The following is a 13,729-nucleotide window of genomic DNA, read 5'->3' as shown; positions in this document are numbered from 1 at the left end:
GCCCTCCCCCGGCGCGGCGTCCATGGTCGCGGCTGCCCGCCGCGGCGTCGCACCGGAGCCGTTGGGCGGCGGCGAGAGCCAGCGAGGGAGAAGGAGCGGGCCCGGCCCGGCGCCGCCCGCCGCGCCGCAGGTGAGCGACCGCCCGACGGGGGGGAGGCGGCGGGGACGGGCCCGGGGTTGTTATGGCGACGCGGGGGCGCCAGGCGGGGCCTCTCCCACGCGTGCCCGCGGCCTCTGCGTGGGGCCCGGCTCGGCCTGGCGTGGGGTCCCACCTCCCCCCCCCCCGCCCCGTGGCTTTTATTTTTTAATAACAATACTAAATAAAAAGTGAATCGCGGGTTGGGGCGTGCAAACTTCCACGCGTGGCTCTGCAGCGGACCACGGCCCCCTCCCGCCCCGCCCCCGTGGGGGCGGCCAAGGGGGTCCGAGCTGGGGACCCCCCCTCCGACACCCGGCGGGCAGGGCGCACCACCTCCCCCGCCACGGCTCGCCTCTCCCCGCCGCAGGATGGCCGGGCTCCGTGGACACCGGCACGCGGGATGCCGGGTGTCCGGCACCGGGCCTCGCGTCCCCTGTGGGCGAGCAACACACCGGCCGCGCTCCGCCTGACCCACGGCCTCCTCGGCGGCTCTTGGCCTGTGCCGGGGACGTGAGGCTTCTTTTCGGGAGGGGTACGCCAGCCTTGTAGGCTCATGGCCTGGCTCCCGCCCTGCGGCGTCCCTCGGGGAGATGCTCCAAGCTGGAGCGTTGGAGGGGACGCCCCTCGTCGCGGTGAGGTCCGAGGGCCGTGTCCCCTCCTCACCGGTGTCTCCGCGCATCCCGAATGGGAACGTACGGGCTGCCACGCTCCCGGCTCTCCCACGCTCGGGTCGATGCGTCCTCCCTCCTCGGCCAGCGCTTGCTTATTTCTGATCTTGGATGTCATCAAGGGTGGAAAATGTGACAGGAAGGAAGGGAGGCTTTTTTCCCTCCTGCTAAATATGGACTGACATTAAAATCCAAATACTCTCGTGAAAGGAATCCCAGCCCCTGTTTGTTGGAGGAGGGAAAAACGATGTTTTCTGGCTTTTCAGCCGCGAGGTTCCAGCTGGGAAGTTTCGCAAGGAGCGGCGGGGTCCTTGCCTCAGGAGCCTCAGGAATTTACTTTGCTTGTTCGCAGGACGCTCTCCGCAGCATATTATGCTAAAAAAATTAGTCATCCCTTCTCTGCCTGTCTGTGGCTGGGGGGGAGCTTGCTGGGAGCATGCAGGATGCTTTGAAGATATTTAGGGATTTTTCCTCTCCTGTACAAAGACTTCTAGAAATGAAAGGGGTGCAGGCAAATAAAACTGCAGCCCCAGCAGGAGTTTTTCAGCCTTCTTTACTTTAATTCTTGTTGCTGTGGCGGCCGATGGCAGGGAAGGAGGTGCATGGGGTGGCTGCGGCCGATGCAGGGGGCTGCCGGGTTTGCAAGGAGGATTTATGTCTCCCTCCATCAAGAATCAGATGCAAACTCACGCCGTTATTCCCACGGTGAGGTTGGGAAACCAGCTCGATGCGGGGCTCTGGGACGAGGAACGGGACCCCGAGGATGGTCACGGTGCTGCCAGCTCCCTCAGTGACTTCTGCTGTGGCCAAGGTGAAGAGCCAGGACGTTTTGGTGGGGCACGGACCACAGCTTTGCTGGGACTTCGGGGTCTGTGCCGGGCAGAAAATGGGCACTGCCACGTTCCCCTGCCGTGTGTTCCTCTCCATCCCTGTTGGAGAGCTTTTTGGGGCAGGTATCTGTGGGAAGCTCCAGGGCATTTGCCCGATCTTCATAAAAACAGTTTATTAAAGCAGTGGGGGGATACTGGGAGGTGCTGAAAATAGATGTTTCCCGTTTCCAGGGACATTGCTGTCCTGGCGTTGGTGCGGCTGTATTGTTTTCAAGCTAATAGGATACATAGCTCTGCTTTTCTGAAATGTCACTCTCAAATAACTGATGCTTTGTGCGGATCCGTGATATTGGTCCAAGTCCAACATCAACATCCTTGTGGAAGAGTAGTTTGAATTCCCTCTCTCCCCGTCTCCTCCCGACGACGACCTACATCTGCTCTCCTCCAGCCCCCTGTGTTTGCAGCAGGACGGCGGATCCCGATCCAGCGGGAAGGGCGCAGGTTGCGTGACCTCTGCCGTGCTCGGCCCGCGGGTCTGCCGTAACCGCTTTGGGTAAGGCAGTGCTGAGCCACGGTTGCGTGGTCGTGGTCTGCGTGACGCCTGGAAACATTGGGGAGCGTGGGGTGGGTTATTTCGGGTAGAACAGCACGCCTGTACGCTTCTATAGTGTCATGAGTAGTACAGCAGACACACAAGCTGCTGGCTGGTGCTTTATTCTTGGTGTTAGATGGGAAGGAGGTCAGCCTTCACGGCTGCTTTCTGGTCTCATTCACAAATCGCGTTTTCCTTTTGAAATGAAACAAATCCCCGGGCTTTCCTGTCACCGTGGAAATCATTTGAATGCGACCAGGTCCGTAAGCATCTCCGAAGCCTGCGGACAGGAAGAAACGCTAGAGCGAAGAGGTAGGAAATGTCCGCGTTTATAGCAGTGGGCTGATTCATCTCCCTGCTCTTAACTCTTTCCCTCCTGCTTTTGGTGAGATCCAGCTGTTTTGCTTCCAGGCTCGGAGGCCGGGGAGAATATCGCCAGCTCTCCTCTAGCTGGATCGCAAGGTACTGCTGGGTTTTGTATGTTGTGTTTACGCGGTTTGGGGTGGAAAAGGAATGGACCTGGGGGGGGGGGGGGGGTGCGGTTATCCGATTCGGATAACCGGAACATCGGCAGTCACATTAGGAAGGATTAATATTTAATATAAGGGGTGTGGACCATTGTGCTTAATCACTATCTGAAGGGCTGAGGAAGAGATTTACCAATAAGCAAGCGATTCCCGAACTGTCCAGAACGATTTCTTGCACCTTCCTCGGGAGCAGCTGGTCCTGGGTTTCGCTAGAGGCTGGCCTGATCCTGTTCTTCCTGATGTCTCTAGCTTTTGCAAGCGGGTGGAGTGGCTTTCATCACAAGTGCTTTCTTCTCATTAAACTCACAAAAAAACCCGCTGGAAACCCTTTTTCTCTGATACCACTCATGTGGCTGTACTGTAAGCCGTAGTACCTGGCAGTGCTCGAAACGTGTGTTTGTAGCCAAAGCTCGTGGGGAAGCGTGTCTTGGACTTGGCGGACGTTGTCACTGTCACATACATCTGCCCAGCCACGAGTCCGGAGCTGGCTCATTCGTGCTTTTCTCTGGCTAATGCCTTCAGGAGAACTTGAATTTCATCCGTGCCTCCAGCGTGGCTCTGAAAACCCTTGTGACGGCTGTGCCGCTTCCCACGTCTGCCCCACATTGACCCGTGTGGGGTTTGGTTTGGGGTTTTGGTTTGGGTTTTTTTTTTTTTCAGTGTTAAGGTGTTTTGTAATACAGCGAGGCGGGGGCTGCCCCTCGGGCTTGGGTGCTGCTGTGTTCGTGCAGGGAGGAGGTGATGGTGGGGGACACGGCAGGGCGCACAAATAATCCATCTCCACCGCCGCATGTCCTGCGGGTCTAAATCTGACCGTGCGCTGTACGACTGCAGTCGGCGGGGCTGTGCGTGGCCTGCAGGTCGGTGTTGAGCCGGTTTGAGGTCGGGAAGCGGAGGTGGAGGTCTCGTGGTGACTCTGGTGGGACTGCCGGGGTTCGTCTAAATTTGAGGGTTGTGTCTTCGTCTTGGGAAACCCCGCTTTAGGCTGCAGGAGGGCGCGTGCCTGTGTCTCCCTTTCCTCTCTGCCCCGAGTCAAAACTCACGTAACTGAAAGCATCGGCTGTGGCCATCAAGCCCGCTTTTGCTGCGGTTACACATACGGTACTGCTGTGTTTATGGTGGCTGCAGTTTCGATGGTGGAAGTCGAAACAACTGAGTGTGGGTTCGGTTTTGGTGTGTTGGTCATGTAGGAAGTCCCGGTGGCTACTTTAACAGGCGTGGAGGTTAGAAATTTTTTTTAAAATGGAGTGGGTACTGCTTTTTCCCCAAAACGTGTGTGGGAGAACGTCCCTTTTATTCCATGTGCAAACAGATTGCTTGCTTAGGCAGCGAGTCCTCTTTATTCCAGAATAATTTGTTGTCCTAATTCCTTCCTGTTGAAGCAACTCCATTTTGCATGGAATAATTAGTACTAATTTGGACCTGGGATGGAAAACAAGAGTTCTCTGACTTCAGAAGAGTAGACAAGAGCATAACCTCTTCATCTCCTGCGTGAGTCAGGTCTTGCCGTGTCATCCCTCCTCTAAAGCAAAATTAAAACCTGTACGTGAGACCAAACATCCCAGGTTGGTGGGAGGGAGCAGGAGATGTAGGTGTCACCAATTTTAAGCCTTCTGCTGTTGCAGGGAGCCGAGGACATCCGTGGTGAGGGGGAACGGGCCACCACCTCCTTCCTTCTTGGCTAACACCGAGGAAGAAATAAACAAAAACGTTCCCACCGCGCTGATGTGAAAAGCTGCTTCTGAGCCGGTCTGGCGTGTTGGTGTATTCCTGGCGCCCCGGCCAAGTACTTGAGACCTTTTTATTGCCCTAACGAGGACTTCCCCATCCTGCCCAACAGTCTAACTCGAGCCGCGGCTATTTTCTGGTCCTTCCGGGAAGACATCCCTGTTCTCCCTTCCTTTGCGTAGTGAAGGGAAGGCAGCCAAATTCCTTCCCTCCCCCAAATCCCTGCATGTTTGAAGAAGGGGAGGTGCAGGCATCCTTCCTGGCTTCCCCGGCGTTTACCTGGGAAGCATGAGATGAATTACGGCGTGAAGATCCTGCAGGCAGGATCGCCCCTGCCCGTCTCGCAGCCGCCTTCCTCGGCGCTGGTAGGTTCATCATTTCTGCTGGCGGGGGTGGTGAGCACCGCGGCCGTGTCCTCGTTTTCCGGAGTGCTGCGTGAACGTCTCTTCAGGCTGAGCCCTGGAGGTGGTGGAAATGGGAGATGTCTAGCCTGGAAACCCCAGCTGGCAGGAGACACGCTGCGAGTGAGACGGGCTTCCCAGTATCTGGATACCCGACCGCTAGAAACCTTGGCTGGTGGATGCTACCTGCCTGCAGGGTTAGACGGGGAGTTTTAAGACCTGTATTCATAACTTGGGGGCCCGAAGCGCTGTTTGACACTCCAAGCTAGATCGATAAAAGCGTGTTAGAGGCTGATCGCAGAGGTGCTGCGGCAGCATACCAGTCTTAAAAACACGAGTTCGGCGTGTTCAAGCTTGTAGGTTTTGTGTATCCGAGTTAAGTAATAGGTGACAGGAAACCTTGATTCAGGTATGAGCAGTGAATCAATCAACGCTGGATTGCTCTGTGGTTGAACCGGCCCCCCCTTGAGATGACTGCCTTCCCATATCACGCCTGATGTTTCGAAATAACCTCTCCGAGTTATGGTTGTTCTGATGATCTAAAACCCGGGGGTTTAGCTCACTTTGGTCTCCACCCCGTCGGCGGTGACCTTGCTCCGGGGCTGCAGAGAGCAGCAGACATTTCTGGTTTAACTGCTGAAGGTAGGATGTCTCTCTGGGTCTGTGCTCAGATGCTCTCCTCCAAGGAGTTGGGGATCTTCTGACCAGAAGGCAACTTGTAGAGGGTTTCCCCAAAACTGATACCCAACCGTCCTCGCTTGTCTTCTGTGCATCCCGTGTGTCTTTTTCTGTGTCTGTTATTTTTAGTGTACCGTCTGGTGGGCTCACGCAGGCTCACCTTTAACTTTGGTTGCCCAGCTGGTAGGAAGAGCAGTGATCAGAGATGGTGTGACTGGGGTGGACTAGGCAGCTCTGGGGCTTTTCTGGAGTGTTGCTGCCCTTGGGAACGCTGATAACAGCTGCAAACTAAGCGTTTCAGCTGTAGTGGTGAACTTCGTGGTACTTGCAAACCGCGAAGCAGACCCTGTTCTAATCCCTGGGACTGTGTGGGGTCCGTCCCTTGCTTGTGACCCTGCCTTTTCAGAGTTGGTGTCTCAGTTCGTACTCTGGGGATTTCAAACACTTCATTCACAAACTGCAGCTGGCTAAGGGCTGATATCACTAATTTGTGTTAGTAAATGACGTCATGGTACGTGTCAGAGAGCCTTCTGTAGCCAGGAAATCTGTTCCTGGCCCCAACGTGCATTGCAACCAGCTTGAAGTCCTGCTTGCTCCCAGCTGGGCATCTCTTACTTCACCCTTAGAAATAGCCGTCTTGTCCTTGTGAGCTTTCAGGTGAGCACTGACGTGATAACTGATGGTGTGACCTCAAGAGAGGTCTTGACAAATCTGGGGAAGGTTCTCTGTTTACTCATCTTTATTTAAGGGGAGGAAAAAAAAAAAAAGGGAAGGGAGGACCTGCATTGACCTGGAGGTCAGTCCGCTTAACATAGGAAGATATCAGCCATAGCCACACTTACCCCGTCCACGAAAGACTCTGCTACGCACTGTGCAGACCCAGCGCCTGACCAGGGACAGGAGGAGACACGGAGACGGAGGAAGAAGCGACCTGCCTAGGCAGTGAGATAGGTTAGTGGAAGAAAAGCCAGGAAGGCAACTCGGGGAAGCCAGGAAGAAACTCTCAAGTTAGTGAATCTTGCTGAATAAGAGGAGAAATATGAAGAACAGGATTTGTTTTAATTTTAAACCATTTTAGTGGTTTAAAAGATTCCAGCAGTGCTCTGGGAAAGGGCAACCTCTTGTTCCAGGCACCACGTGTACAGCACGGGGATATCCTGGCTCTCAACCTGAAGGTTTTGAGGTACCATAATTTTTTTCTCGTGATAGTGTGTGGCAGGACAGCATGCGAAACTTTCCTGCTGCTTTACAATTTGAATAATGTTTTTATCATGCCAGCAGATAATCATCTCACTTTTGTTCCAGAAGCGAAACTCTTATGGATATGTTTGAGAAGCCTGAAAATAAATATATTCACATGTGTTTTCCAGTGTTGCTTAACACGTGGTATATCTCAGAGCCTCTGGATTTCACTCTCTTGCAAACTGGCCGCTCTTGAGTATGAAGGCTCCGAAGCATAACTTTAGGCCTGCTCTCAGCTGTGCATGTACATATTTAGTTAGTCTCTAGCTGGAAGTACAGACTTAGTCTTCCCTTGTTTCCCTGCATTGCTAGATCAGAAAGGGCAGTGCTTTAATCTGTCTGCGGCAGCCCAAATGCTGCAGCTTCACGTCTGTCTCCTAGAAGACACTAATGCCATCCATGCTAGGTCTGAATGATGAATTAGAGATGAACGGAGATGAGTTCGAAATTAATAATAAATTGGAAAGCATGGATAATCCTCAAGATTTTCTCCTGAGGAGACTTTAAACCTATTTGGCTACAGACAGAGAGATGTTTTTAATCCCAGTCGCCGTGTAGAATTTGCGTTCTCATTCCGGTGGCAGGGTGGGGATGCCAGGCGGGATCTTTGGCTGACTCAATGGCAGCAGCTTGTTTTTAGATACTCGGCTAGCTGGAAGACTGTCACTGGGATTAGAGAGGTTAAATTATTTTCTAAGGTTATCTAGGAGTATATGGAAAAGAAACGGGAAGACTGTTTTCATGGCTAGCATGGTTTTACTTTGCAGTTTTGTGAATAAAGTTTTACTACTTTTTGGTTCCGCTTCACTCGGTCCTTCAAAATCTTTCTGCTGGGCAGTGGCCTCCAACAGCTTAATTTGTGGATCCCTGATTTTTTTTCTGTCATTTCAACCCTTTGAGAAATTTCATGTATGCATATTGCTGCGTAATGGGTGGATCTGCATTTCAGTCCTCCGCTGGGCTCTGAAAGTCTGCACGGGTTGGCGAGCTCATCTAGAGCAGGCTACAGCCGTTTCCCGTGGGGCTACGGGATAATCTCTTACGTAGCACTGCCTTCTAGAAAAAAATATTCAGCCAACTCATCTATCATCTTTTCTACACCTGGCTTGATCTGCAGTGGTTGTATACAAGTGGTTTTTTTCGTTTGTTTTGTTTTTTTTTTTTTTTTTTTACTCCAGTAGGTACCTGGAGGTGGAATCTGTGACCCAGCCATTAGTCTGCGTTGCAGCAGTGCCTGGTCTGGGGCTGTACTTCAGCTCTTGCTGTGCTGAGCAGGCAGGCCTGGCCTCCCAGAGTCCAACGTCCAAACGAATAAAATGCACAAAGGAGGTATTGTTACAAAGGGAAACTGAGGCACGGGCTAGCTGACATACAAAGGCAGCTTTGGAAGGCTTAAGGTGAATCTCTGCTCTCCTGGGAGGTGGGTGACTTAAATCCACGATCATCCTTTCTCATATCTTAAAACATGATTGAAGGAGGCATGGGATGGGCAGCTTGCAGCCTTGTCTGTCCGTGCAACCCAGTCTCTAAGCGCATCTCCTCTTGCTTGTCTCCTCTAGCGTGTAGAGGAAGAGCGGCTCTCCTGTCCCCTCCTCGGCTGAGGCTCCAGAGAGGCTGACAAACCCGGTGGCTGTGTGAGCGTCTTCCACCCTGGGTCCATCAGGGTGTTAAGATGGGTCACCAAAGCGTCGCCGTCCCTCTCGGTTGCTATTGAGAGGGTCCCTGCGGGAGGTCGTGTCCCTCGGTCAGGGCTGCAGGGGAACTCTTAGCGATACAGGTGTAAAAACGGTGCCGCAGGTGCATGTTCACAAAGGTGGCGGATCTCTTGGTTTGCCCAGGAGAGGTTGTGTAGACATCTGAGTATCTGATACTGCTTCTTGCATCCATGTCTTATCCCCTACGTGACAGAGGATTTACTCTTTGCCTTCCCTGAAATTTGTTAAACTGAGTTCAGTGCCTGTGCAGAGGCAGTTGTCTTTTTTCCAGGATACAGCGTATGCTGGGGGGGGGTTGAGTTTACGTAACTTCCCATATGTTGCCCTCTTCGTGTATAAACATGGAGATAAATTGTGAAATGCAGGGAGCTGCTTTAAAAGCATATACCCTTAGCTGGATCTCGGCCTGTTTGTGGCAAGAAAAGAGGAACCCAGGGAGCCCTCTGTCCTTATTTTCTCTCTCGTACAGCTGAGTGAGCAGCGTGGGATGGAGCACCTGATGCTGCCCCATTGCCTAACGCTGCGATGCCCCTCTGGGAAGAGGGCATGGTGAGCTGTCAGCAGGCTCGAGAGCAGGCACGTGCTGTTAGGAAGAGCGGTGGTTTCTCTGTGGAGGCACTGCAGCCCCAGCATCGTTCCCTGCAAGCCCTCTCCCCCTTTCCAAAGCTGCTGCATTCCCTACAGGTCATCTCTGCCCAGCAGAGAGGTTGGCGTTTTTGGTGGAAGCCTTAAGTCAGCATTAGTTGAACCAGTTGGCTGGACCTGACCTTGCCAGGTGCTGCTTGGTCTCCGTTCCCATGTAGAGCGAGGGGGTCTGAGGACGCTCGGCATCTTGCAGAAGAGGGTTCTTTGGCTCCTGTGGGACACCAGCCCGGCAGCTGGTAGGAGCTTGATGGATCTCGTTCACTGCAAACTTGAAAGAAGCTGTTCACCCATCCGCCCGGCTCGTTTCTGCTCGTCGTTTTTGAAAATGGTTCAGTCGCAAGTGTAAGAGCAATTGTAGGCGTGATGCTGCCAGAGTCTGCAGCCTGCCTCTACTGAATAATTACGCAGCACATAATGAAGGTATCTGAAAACATCCGTTTCCATTCTCTCTCCAGCCTCCCTGGAGCAAAGCCAAGAAGCTCAGCCCCCAAACAACCTCCCCTTTTGAACTTCAAAGGTTGAGAAACTGAATTTTTACTCTGAAAACTGTGCTTATTTGACTGGTGGACAGAGAATGAGGAAGTCTGTGCACAACGTGCATGGGAGAGGTGGAAAGTCCTGGGGGGAAAAAAGTGCTTCAGAGATGAGCCACGCAGGTCTGATGATAGCTAGGTGGAAACTTCAGCCAGGGCTCCTGGGCAGCGAAGCAGCCTCAGCGGCGGCAGGAAAGCTGAGCTCCTCAGCATCCAAGCCCAGGAATTGACCTATTCAGTGTTTGGGTTTTTTGAAGTTACTGCAAGATCGTGACTGTTTTTAGGAAGCCGAGGACTTTGCAGTTGCTCAATACTTGCTCAGCTGCTTTTGTATGGATTATTTGTAATGATTTTATTTTTGTAGAGTGGATTTAGAGTTGCCGACATGGGATCTTTGGAGATTAGTGTGTTTAGCCACCGTGGAAAGATGTGGCGTGGCGAGCAGCCGTGCAAGCCTCTCCTAGCTGCCGTGAGGAGTGGAGGGCTGGCCGTTCTCGCTGGCCACTGCCGTCCCAGCGAGGTGGTGCCGTCCAGCGAGCTGGTTTGGTAATCGTGGCATCGTTAAAGGTGACCAATCCCTGGACGTGCTAGCAGCCTTTGGACTAAAAGACCAAAACTGTAGTTTAATTTGTTTAAGCTGGCATTGCTTCCCGAAACGAATTCCTGCCTGTTGCTGCCCGTGATCCGGGGCGCCCGGGTGTGGAGGGGGGAGATCTCACCTGCTGACGGTTTGGCTCAGTTTGGGAGAGAATCTTTAAAATCGTGTTTTGCAGCGTTTAAGGATTCCTCCTCTAATGGGACTCACAGTACAGCTTCTTGCACAGCCATTAGCACAGGGAGGGGATTGTGGTGTGTGTATAAGGGATTTCATTTTGGGCCATTCAGTGCCCCATGGCTTGAGAAATGTGACATGGATTTAAGGGAATTTAGGTTTGTGGAGCCCTGTCTGCCAAAATGCCATCCACTTGCGTTGGAGAAGGTATTGCTGGCCAGCTGAGATTGCCTCTTTATATTTAGTGTTGAATTTTTCTTCCCCTGCTGCTTCATTAAGGCAATGTAGTTACAGAAATGCAAGTAATTAACTAATGAAGGACAGGGGCGGTAGCGCAGTAGCCAGCTTGCATGGGTGCATGGATGTTTTTCTCCCGTTTGCAGTCCAACACGGAAAGGTCGTCTCGGGATACCTCTGCCACGCTCGTCGCGGCTGTGACCAGCCCCATCCTACAGCTGACACTTCCCATGTCACTTCAGCTGTTTCCAGCCCCCCCAGATGGTCGTGGCAGCGTACGCGGTGTCCCCGCTGCGATGCCAGAGCGCAGGCAGGCTCCCAGCCCTGCCAGAAACCCTGCCTGCAGCAGATCCCGAGCCTGGGGGAAGGAAGGCGGCTTCTGCTTCTACCTTTTTTTTCCATTTTGCCTGTTACAGTAATCGTTACAGATCTCTTAAAGCATCGCTTGAGCTTTGTCTTTACTAACAGGACTGGCCCGTTGGTGCAGGGCAGTTGCAGGAGGATTGTTTTGCTGTTTAGGTGACAAATTGCAGCTCAGCTCCTTTGGGATGCTTTGACTTGACACTTGAAGAGGTTAGCCTCCCGAGGGAGCACCTGGCATCCAGAGCTCAGTCCTTTGTGTCCCTCCTGCGGTTTGAGACCGGGATAGGGCAACATGAAAGGTTTAAAAAAAAAAAAAAAAAAAGCCTCTTTTCATTTCTGATCTCCCTGCAGCCTGAGATGTTCCTGCCTGTCTATCTCCCTGCGCCAGCATCTCTGATGGCGAGAATCTGCAGCGTGGCAAAGCCTCCCGTACAGGAGAGATGGGCTTCAGGCTGTGGCAGTGTAAGAGGGTTTTTTTCCTGTCCTTTGATCCAGAGGACTGGCAGCAGTTTGCCCCTGGCATCTAGGTGCCAGTTTTCAGCATGAGAAGCAGGTTGCAGGACTGTTTCATGCGGGCAGAGGATGTGTTTCCCCCGAGATCTTGTTAGAGCGGTGCTGTCGGCAGCCCCTTCCCAATGGCCAAGGGCCAGGCTTGCCCCGCTCCCCATCCTGGCCCTTGGGAAGAGGGATGCCAGAGGGTTGAGGACCGGAGCAGATGCTGAGCTGCGCTCGTGGGTTTGCTTTCACCTGTGATTCTTCATCGTGCGTTTCTGTGCAGCGTGGCAAGGAATTGGTGAATTTTGGGTGTGTTTTTTTTTTTTTTTTGTTAAGATGAAAGTGCCAAACTTGGCTGTAGGGTTGAAGCCTTGTTTCAGGGGCTGAGCAGATGCACCATGAGCAGCAGGGACACAGACTTCCCTTCCACTGCTCTCCAAAGGTGCTATAGCCTCTGGTCTGGCGGGAATCAAAGTTTAACCACTGGGTTCATTCAGTTTTGGTGGGTTTTTTGGAGGCTTTTGGAGAGCTAACGTTGCACCAAGCTTTGGGAGGCAGCATGGCCTCTGACACCTGCTGTGGCACGAACCCATCGTTTGGACTTGGGCTGCCAACCTCCATCTTTGATGAGCCAGCTCTCGGATCACACTGGCTTTTGTCAAAGATATGGAGGTATTTTATGTCCCTCTTCAATGAAGCTCTTCCAGTGACCCTGTTGTAGCTCTTCAATGTTCTTCAGCCAGTTCTCAAGTATCTCTGACTACCCCAATTTATCTGTGGTCACTTAATGTGCGGTTACAAATGACCCCATCAGACCGTAGCATTGTATGTTATGTCAGAATCAATTTTTCTTGTTGCTGATGGTTTTACTTCATATATTTTTGGAAGCTGGGACCTAATTTTACTCTGAAGCAGTCAAAACATTGAATAAAAGGCTCCAAAGCTTTCAAAGCATTTGAACTACGTTCTCCCTTCAGACATTCCCAAAGTCGCTTCCATCCTGGGTCTGACCCCAAATACAGGCGCTGGGCTGTGCCCGGGTTGCAGAGGCACTTGGATCTACCTCTGGGGAGAATTGAGAGGTCTGGGGAACATTGGGAAGCGATGGTATGGGGGAAAGAACTGAATATGTATGTGGTGCTTAAATCTCTTCTTGCTAGTAAGAGCCACTTGAATTTATTCCTGAGCGCAAGTTTGGTCCACCCTATTTTGGAGCTAAATTCATGGCTTGCTTTTTGGGTTGTCTCCTCTTCCCTCTCGGCCCCCAGCTGCCAAACCCTCCCTTCTCCACCGTGCCCTGGCATACAGCATCGCAGTACCTTGAACTCCAGGACTGCAGATGTGCCAGCTGGAGACACTAAGCTTGTACAGGTATAAATTTCGGAAGCAACAAAAAAAATGATGAATTCAGAAACTTTCTACTTCAAAAACCTGCTTGTTTCTGTTGAATTTTCTCTTTGCTCAGAGCCCAGCGGTGCTGAACAGGCGCCTCAGAAGCTTGGCTTATTTCAGTCTTTGTGCAGCATTTGGCTTTGTGCAGGATAGCTCCCAGGCTTTGCTGCGGTTCTTCTCACAGATGTCCTTGCACGCTCGCTCCTGATCGGCCCAGGCTGGAGCAGTCCAACGTGCGTGTGGTTGCAGTGCCGTGGAAGCAGACCCCAGCGCAGGCGGTCCACCTCACCCTCTGCCCTGCCCGCAGCAAGCAGGCGAGGGCTGCCGAGACCAGCGGTGCTGGGTCACGCCGAAATCTCGCTGTAGAACCGTCCTGCAGTTACAGGAGTGAGACACCGAGAAGCCGTTTTCATCCATTTTCGTCTCCCTGCTGTGAGCTGTTCTTGGATCCTGCCCCTCCGTCTCCACGGCCAAGAGCCGAAAGATGATCCTGGAACAAGGTGCTTGCAGGCAGAAAGTCTGGCAGTACCTGCACTGCCCTTTTTTTTTTTTTTTCTTCTTCCCCCATCCTCCTTTGCTTTTACAAACCTGTTCCATAAATTGCCTCCGTTGACAAAATCACACTTATGTCAAGCACTTGCCCACTTAATTCTTCCACTTGTAGTTTTTCTTTCCTCTGTGCAGGGTTATTTCTTAGCTTCAAGCACGAAGTTGCCTATTTGTTAAGTCTTTCCTGGCTTCAGATGGAGGAGTTGAAACTCTTTAATATTCC

General features: G+C 52.4%; 1 protein-coding gene across 3 annotated transcripts in view; it reads left to right on the top strand.

Annotated features, from left to right (window-relative positions):
- Window positions 1-64: 64 nt before the first annotated feature.
- PTPRA (protein tyrosine phosphatase receptor type A) overlaps window positions 65-13,729 on the top strand; it is a 133,174-nt gene continuing 119,509 nt past the window's right edge. For 2 of the 3 annotated variants that reach the window (XM_076335670.1, XM_076335669.1), the window contains exon 1: window positions 65-130. The gene's annotated coding sequence lies outside the window, so the exon portion shown is untranslated. The remainder of the gene's footprint in view (window positions 131-13,729) is intronic. The other variant, XM_076335668.1, reaches the window with a different exon arrangement.

The sequence above is a fragment of the Aptenodytes patagonicus genome, chromosome 4 (assembly GCF_965638725.1).
Source record: "Aptenodytes patagonicus chromosome 4, bAptPat1.pri.cur, whole genome shotgun sequence".
NCBI lineage: Eukaryota > Metazoa > Chordata > Aves > Sphenisciformes > Spheniscidae > Aptenodytes > Aptenodytes patagonicus.
Note: the sequence above shows the minus strand (reverse complement) of the source record. Positions and strands in the feature narration are given on the sequence as shown.